Source organism: Micropterus dolomieu, linkage group LG22 (assembly GCF_021292245.1).
Source record: "Micropterus dolomieu isolate WLL.071019.BEF.003 ecotype Adirondacks linkage group LG22, ASM2129224v1, whole genome shotgun sequence".
NCBI classification, from domain to species: domain Eukaryota; kingdom Metazoa; phylum Chordata; class Actinopteri; order Centrarchiformes; family Centrarchidae; genus Micropterus; species Micropterus dolomieu.
Window position 1 is genome coordinate 36,050,129 of NC_060171.1, and position 9,094 is coordinate 36,059,222.

A 9,094-nucleotide genomic window follows, 5' to 3' on the forward strand; every position below is an offset into this window, starting at 1 on the left:
CGTATTCAGGCAACTAAAGATTTAATTAACTTAATTAAATGCTTTGAGTATTTGGAGACTGCAGTCCTCTGTCATCCAAAGTTCAGTGTCTGGACCATGTCACACTTAGGTGAGACAGGGGTTTTCCTTTTTGATGTGGTAATAAAACAAAGAATAAGGTCAGTTGCCACGGAAACGTGTGTGGGGGGGCCAGTTTTGATAGGCTGTTCAGGGAGATGCCAATGGCTGGCTCGTGTCCCTTTGTCAGTTTAACAGTCAGGCCCCGCGTTATCAGCTTCGGAATCAAAAAGGTGCCAGTTTTATGGTCGGGATAGCACTTAGAGAAAGCAACTTTGACCCCTCCCCTTCTTCTCTGGGGAGGAGAAAGGAATTTAGAGTAGCTCCAAATTTATTCAATATGAAATGCACAAATCCACACCGTTGTTCACTACACATTTCACAGAGCAAATTGATAGATCTATCAAAAACTAAGTAAAAAATATATAATATATTGTTTAAATTATATTTTTTTTACTAAGAACAGCAAGACTTAGGCTGTATTCGGAACTGCCTACTACATACTACTGGCAACAGTATAATGCAGTATGTACTGTATACTGCATACTGTATGAGGTATAGTATGTAGTAGGAAACGGTTAAATTGATTTATTTTGCAGCATGCTACACCAGGCTTTGCTAATTTCCGGTGTTCAAACTCGGAACAATAAGAGGAATACAAATGTAATCAAGCTTAAGACGTATTGTTTTTTTAAAATCTTATGTAACAGGGCTGCAGTCGAGCTGTTGCAGATGTTTGCTTCGGTATATTGGTGCATAAATAAGAATTATATAAAATAAAAGCAAATAAAGTACTATAACCACAACTGTAACATTACACTAAAAATGTAATGTCTATTTAGAATAATAATAATAAAGCGACAACAGTCCCCTTTCATTCCACTATTGTTGTTTATTTTTTTTCCAAAGTGCTTCTAAGTTACACAAGCCTGTCTATGACGAGCCAGATGTCTCTTTATTTAACGTTACAACATTACTCAGAATGTAAAGACAGAATAACAACGGTACGAACATTTAAACTGTCTCACAGCTGCGGGTCTTTGTCAAGTTGTTGCTGGACTCATCTGTTGTCTTGGCTGCAGAGGTGTGTGTGGCTGTGAGCTCTGTGAGCTGGCGTGAGGGGGCTCTGTGAGCTGACTGGCCGGCTCCATGAACAGACTGGCCGGATCATTAGCTAACCCCACGGGCTGGCTCATTAGCTTCCCCCGCTGCATTTGCGGAGCTTGTCAACCTTTTTTCGTTCAAGCACATTCTCGATTCGTCAACAATTTCCCTAAAAATGACGATATTTAAAATCTACACAGTTGATTTCTCGCCTCAAAACTTGTTAGAAGTGGATTTAGTGATGAAACAGCATATGAAAATTGTAAAACAAGTTCTGTTGTTGTCCTCTAAAGAAAAGACGGGTTGTTGCATTATGGGTCACAGTACACGAGGTAGACTGGTCCGATGCATACTGCAGATTTTTCTGAAATCAGTATGGCATCCGGGTATTTTTGGCATACTGCAGATTTTGCTTTTGTTTGCATACTGCATACTACATACTACATTTGTGCCAAATCAGTACGTACTACTTAGTATAGTAGGCGGTTTAGAATACAGCCTTAATTTCTAATGTGTATGCACCAGATGTTGCTGGCTGTACATTAGTTCATTACCTTACCTTGTGTTCATCCCATGGTGGTAGTTTCTAGGGTTACTTTTTCTTGGCATTCTGTTTCTCTTTCCCTGTGTCTCTAATTCTTTTCTCTGAGTATCTCATGATGTTTTACTTTCTCTCTCAGTCTCTTTCTCAGATCAAGGAAGAATTCTCGGAGATCAGACTGAAGCCACTACAGTCCACATTCCTAGGGAAGTTGGACAAACACTAAGATTGGAAGGGAGGAGCTGTTGGGAAGAAATTTGATGAGACCATTGAGATCATCAATGAGGCAGGTACTTTTAATATTGTAGCCGTTAGTTTAATGTTGTAGCATTCTGATATCTGTACTGTAAGATAATCTTGTATTCCATATATTTGTAGGACAGCAGCACTTCTGAAGAGAAGCTGTGATCAATGGCCTCATTCTCTACCAAGTTTTTTTTCTGACTTCTCACCTTTTATTAATGCACACTGCAGGAATCACAAATTTATTTCTTGTTTTATATATACATGACTCTCTCCAAATAAATATTTTTCAATTCATAGAAGATAGTTATTGTTTATGTGACCACTGGTCACATCCCGTATTGATTGTTGTAATTCTCTTCTCGTTGGTCTTCCTCTCAAATCCATACATGAACTTCAACTGGTTCAGAGTTCTGCTTCCTGTATCATCACCAGAACCCCTTCTATTAATCATATTACTCCTGTCCTTCAGCAGCTTCATTGGCTTCCAGTTGCCGCATTGATTTCAAAACTCATTCATAACCTCGCTCCTCTGCACCTCACTGACCTCCTTCATATTAACACACCCACCCGTGCTCTTAGGTCTTCTTCTTCTACTCACCTCACTGTACCTGCTTGTTTGACCACCATGGGGTTCAGAGCCTTCAGCCGCTCTGACCCTCGTCTCTGGAACGCTCTTCCACCAGACATCCGCAACATTGACTCACTTTCCATTTTTAAATCTTTTTAAACTGGCATATCCCACGTGATCTTAATCTTTGTTTCCAGTTGTTTTGTACCCTGATTTTATACACTGTAATTATAGTTGTTAAATTTATCGATTATTGCTGTACTATTTTATTATGTTTTGTGAGGTGACCTTGAGTGTTCAGAAAGGTGCCTATAAATAAAATGTATTATTATTATTATTTATAAATGTAGGCACACCCATGTGAGAAAAACATTGAGGTTCACAAATGTATTTCTGATGTGCACATACATTTCTTGGCTTAAATCCCAACAACGCTCAAAACCAAAACCACAGCAACTACATAATCCCACCCAGATTGCTGTTCAGAGGGAAAGCATAGAGCTATATGTGTTCTTAACATCTAGCAAAACAAGTAGGTTTAATTCTCTCCGGTATATTTCATAGGTTTGAGATGACAAAGATGCTTCAGCCATCCAAGAGGCCCTCCCTTCATTTGCACTCAACATATTTGTGGACAAGAGAAATCAGGGAGGGAGGTCTTAAAAAGCAAGCTGGAATAGCCATCACAGGAGCAATGGTCCTATTGGTATTCCATTGTAGCACAGGCTTGCACCGACCTAATGGTCCTTTTAGGTTTTTCAGAAGATCTTCGTGGACCTGGAGGATGAGAACCAAGAAATGTTCCCCAAAGTCCATGATCTCAAGGTCATCTTACTGGCCTAAAAGCCATACAGACATTGTTGGAGGTAGGGGACTGAACCACTTGTATTGAAAAAAGTCTGTACAATGTCATTTTTTTATTGAAGAAAATCTGTTGTCATACATAATGCTGTTTAAATGTTCAAAAAAATGTATTTGTAATTGCACTTCTATTTTATTCATGTGTTTGAGTGGAAGTTTAATATACTCTTCTTTGGGTTGCTGCGTTTAGTTGAAAGTTATGAAAAGTAAAAAAAAAAAAAAATGTTGTTGATTGAAAATGTATGATTTTGTGATTCACAACTATAACACTAACTTTTAAAATATTTTTCCAAATCCTTGTATTAGTTATTTTTATAAACATTTACTTATCTTAATAAGACACTGTTCCCACTTTAGTTTAGGTAGCTGCAAAGGTGCATTGTTGCTGGTTAATAATAAATATATATATAAATAATAAAGGGTTTATTAATTTAAATAACACACTGTTCCACATATAAACTTCTTACAGTCTGATTACTGTACTTAAGTTTATAAATATCTTACAAGCAATAATAAACGTGTTTTAGGACATTACTAACACACATTAAGTCTCATTAATGTTAATAAACATCTTATTAAGGTTTATGATGATATATATATAACTAACCTATAATTGTCTTATAAGCAATAATAAATGTGTTAATTATGCTTTAATTAAAACATATTGACTTATAAGCATCCTATAAGGTCTTATAAGTGTCTTATTAACTGTTAATTACTGCCTATTACAAGCACCTAAAAATAAAGTGTTACCCAAACTTTTGTTTTGTTCTACAACCTTGTGTTGTAAAATGACAAATAACCTACCTTTTAACATTGTAAAGGTTTCTCTACAGGGGAAACACATCTTAAAGCCTGATTAGCCAGGCATTTATACTTGTGCGTCTGTGTGTCCGTCATTCTGCAATTACACCCCCAAACACTAGTCGCCGGTAGTGCTACAGCGTCCACTGTGTTGACTTTTGCCGGCCGAGCAGGCTAACTTCCGGTTTAGCGCGCCACTAACATAAATGGGGGTAAAATTGTATATGTGCGGCTGGTGTAGCCTTTTCAAATGTTACTGACCGAATGGATCACATTCTGATAGCGAAACGAGTCATTTCGCTCGGGTTGCGACGGTCAAATATATTGATTCACTGTGTTACAGCCGCCGTTTTGGCCGCTAGTAAATGTTACTTCGAAGAGCAGGGTACTTCCAGTCAGCTCGGAGGCGTTGCGAGGCTACCCAGCCGACAAATCACAGAGCTTACACTCCGCGTCGACGTATAGTTACATTTTTGAGGAGGTGCACGTCACCTACGCTGTGGATTTGACGCAGAAGTATAAATTGCACTTGAGGAGGTGCACATCAGGCTCCGCTGTAGGTAATGGCTTAGGGTAGGGGGCTACGCAGAGGCTACGCCGTCGATTTGATGCAGAAGTATAAATTGCACTTAAAGACACACAGAATGCCTGATAGCTTTACTGCAAAATTATCTATTGTCACCTGCCACCTGAATTTTGTGTTTCCGTTTATATTAAAAAAGAATAATAACAACCTCAAGAAACTTGACCTACAGTAAACACTAGCCAGCAGCACATCACAGATCATAGGATACAGCAGCACCCAAGAGCTTCTTTGAAATTGCCCGTGTTTGTATTAAAACTAAGGTGGGGGGTGGAGGTGGTGCTGGTTTTTCATTAGAAGGGAAAAAATTCTCTTTCTGGTAAGGCACATCTTGCATAAAGCTGAATAGACTATATAAGTAATTGACTGCTTGATCAGATAATTAAACAGCAACAATTTTGATAAACGATTTCTTTTCATTCTTTTATGCAAAAACATTCCCTATTTCTAGGGTGCCACTCAAAAATAAAGTTTGTAATTTTCATCTTCCCACCCCCCAAATGTGTTAATAATGTGACAAAAACTAAGTTGACAAAATTTGAATGTTTTCTTATAATTTTTACTGGTAGCTCATCACTGACAAAGTTTTACAATATTCAACATTTTGCAATTTTATCATGTAATATTAACTTTAATATCACAAGTTAGAATAATGTAAAACTCCTCAAAAAGAAGACACATAGCTGCTAACAGTTACTTCATAAGTTAATAATAAACACTTAAGTATTCATAAGTGTCCAGAGAATGACTGTATTGCAGCTTAAAAAACAGCTACATGTGTTTAGTTCTCCAGCTCACAGAGTTGCTGCAGATTTCTATGAAGTGGACGAAACACATGCACATGTAAACCAGATAGACTTTCAGATAGACCTTAATTATGGAAGTGTTGAAGTGGCATAAGTGGGCAGCTTTAACTCAGGGTAGAATGGTCATCTCCTTAAAGGAATGTTGGGAACCCGAAATTGCTCCTGGTGGCTGTGTCATCAGTGTGTGAATGAGTTAATTTCTGTTTCTTATGAGCAGTTGGGTCTCTGCCCATAGGTGGGTGAATGTGATGTAGTGTTAAGCACTTTGAGTGGTCAAATAGACTAGAAAGGTGCTATACAAATACAGACCATTTACCATATGTGACAGTTCATTCGGAATTGGGGGCGAAGCCGGAAAATGTTCAGACTGTAGATCACCGAGCCCGGTGGAAAGCTCTGAGAGCCTAAATGTGTACGTCCGCATTGCACTCCCAACAAATAGAAGCAACAGCTGCAGAAGAAGCTCTTGTTAAGTGACCTCTCTTGAAGTGTCCTTCTTTACTGTACCAGTAAATAACTGGTAGGTGGTGCTAAAAATTAGAATAATTAAGATTAACATGACACACAGATGCGACATGGTGGTGCAGTGGTTAGTACTGGCAACTCACAGCAAGAGGTTCTATGGATCGAGGCCCAGGCCTTTCTTTGTGGAGTTTGCATGTTCTCCCCGTGTCTGTGTGGGTTTTCTTCATGTTCTCCTGCTTCCTCCCACTGTCCAAAGACATGCATAGGGTAATTGGTGACTCTTTGTCCTTAGGTGTGAACGTGTGTAAGACTTGTTTGTCTCTGAGTTAGCCCTGTGATGAACGGGCAATCTGTCCAGGGTTCACCAATGACAGCTGGGATTGGCTCCAGCCCCTTCGCGACCCTGCACAGAGTTAACTATACTACTGACTATGGCTACAATAGTGCTAACCCAAAATTATTATTCTGATTACATAGTATTTAAACCAAATAATAAAACAAATCAGAATATGAAAAAGAACAGTTAAATGATGTAAAAATTATAACAATACTTACTCAAGCATTAATTTACTTTGGTAGGGAATTGAATTAAATAACATTTTAAATATAAAAACACTGAGCCCAATGAGCTACCAGTAAATATTAATATATCTGAATGAAACTTCTCACAGTTACTATGCATCATAAAAGGAACAGAATGAGGGGGTGGGACATGAAAAATGTTGGGGAAAAAATTTGGCCATTACATTGAGTGGCACCCTAGTATTTGCAGATAGTTAATGAGATCTTTTGGTGTTAAGTGATAATGACTTGAATCTCTTCAGCAAAGTCCTTTGAGCTAAACAAACTCTCCTTTTACTACCTGCAGTGTGTTGTGTGGAAAAAGCAACTATGCATAATTTTATTCCAACAGCAGCACTTTTACTTAAATAATATAAAAGGGAACTCTAAATTACCAATAAATTAAAAGAATTAAGTAAAAGAAATTCTACTTTTAGGGAATCAAAAGCAAATAAAGATAGCTAATAATAGTCTTTGTGTGTTTACTTGCTGAGCTGCAGCAGTGGGATACTTCCTTCCAACAGTAAACCTACACAATGACCTAACAACAATATCCATTTAATTTTTTAATTAGACGGGTTAAGACTAATTTAGCTGCAGCTGAACTTAGCCTCCTAAAATCCTGTGTGCTCATATGAGGACTCTAGGTTTTGGGCTTCCTGCACTGTATACTCCATTCTGCTTAACAACTTAGAGCTATTGTCCTCATTAATGGGCAGTTGCCTGTGCCCTCTAGGGTCACTGTTTGCATAGCCTTGTGATGTCTGTTTCTACTTTGTTACACATACTAATTTTTTTTCATAAAGTACTTCCTGTTCAAAGACAATGTTTAGGTTTTTATACTTAAAATAAAAATGCACACAGAATCAAAGCTCAGGTCTTGGGAGGTTAGAGAAACACATTGCATGAAAGGAGTGTGGATTTGTCCTTAATTTCTTACAACTGGGCCATGCCTATGAAGGGAATGGTTAATTGAGATGAGGAATGACAGCCAACAATAAATATTTCACTGTACACATCATATTTTAGCATTGAGATAGACTACATTGCTGGAAGAGGCATTAAAGTTTTCCATAGTGCATTTCATGTTACTTGTTAGGCTTTGCCCATAGACAATGCTATCATTCATTGGCGAAGCCTGACAGACATCAAGACGTACAGCAGGCATTGTGATTGTACTGCTCACTGCTGTGACCCGGGAGAGGGCAGTTAAAAACATGGCATTTCCGGTGGCAATCTAAAATGCCACAGATTTTTCCTGATATGCCACGGCACCTTTCGCCGTTTATGTGATATTTCTGGTGAAACCGACATGCCACAGATTCACCAAGGCACCTGCCGTTGTTTGTGTGGGATTTCTGGTTGCAATCTAACGTTACGATGCCACAGCATCTGCCGCTGTTTGTGTTCGTTAGGTCACCACTGATTTACCATGAGATGTTCCAAGTTGTCCCACCAGAGAGGGCAATACACTAGAGCGTTATAAACAGACTGTATTAGGATTGGTAGAGAGTGCTATGTGCAGTCCTCACGTCCCTGGTAGATCTCTTCCTGAAACGTCCTGAAAACGTGTATAAGCTCCTTCATAAGTAGAGCATCAACTGTGAGCACGAGAGGAGCAGCCTCTGTCGGGTTGTTGCTGTTTGAAACTCCGGTGAGTTGAAGCATGTTTTTGCTAGCCTGTTGCTAAGCACAGTGAGCAGAAAAACACACTGCAAGGTTCAGATACTTAACATAAAAACGAATCGGGGTTATAAGATTGTTGTCTAATGTTTCAGTGTACTTTGGTACATATTGTATCATTAGGGCCCGAGCACGACCGTGTGAGGTCCCTATTGAATTTGCTAAGATTATATTTTTTTTTTAGGGCCCGAGCACGACCGTGTGAGGTCCCTATTGAATTTGCTAAGATTATATTTTTTTTTTTTTTGGTCCCGAGCACGACCGTGTTAGGTCCCTATTGAATTTGCTAAGGTTATATATATTTTTTTTTTTAGGGCCCGAGCACGACCGTGCGAAGTCCCTATTGAATTTGCTAAGATTATTTTTTTTTATTAGGGCCCGAGCACGACCGTGTGAGGTCCCTATTGAATTTGCTAAGATTATATATATATATATATATTTAGGGCCCGAGCACAACCGTGCGAGGTCCCTATTGAATTTGCTCGGATTATTAGGGCCCGAGCACGACCGTGTGAGGTCCCTATTGAATTTGCTAAGATTTTTAGGGCGCGAGCACGACCGTGCGAGGTCCCTATTGAATTTGCTCGGATTATTAGGGCCCGAGCACGACCGTGCGAGGTCCCTATTGAATTTGCTCGGATTATTTTTTTATTTTATTTTTTTTAGGGCCCGAGCACGACCGTGTGAGGTCCCTATTGAATTTGCTCGGATTATATATTTAGGGCCCGAGCACGACCGTGTGAGGTCCCTATTGAATTTGCTCGGATTATTTTTTTAGGGCCCGAGCACGACCGTGTGAGGTCCCTATTGAATTT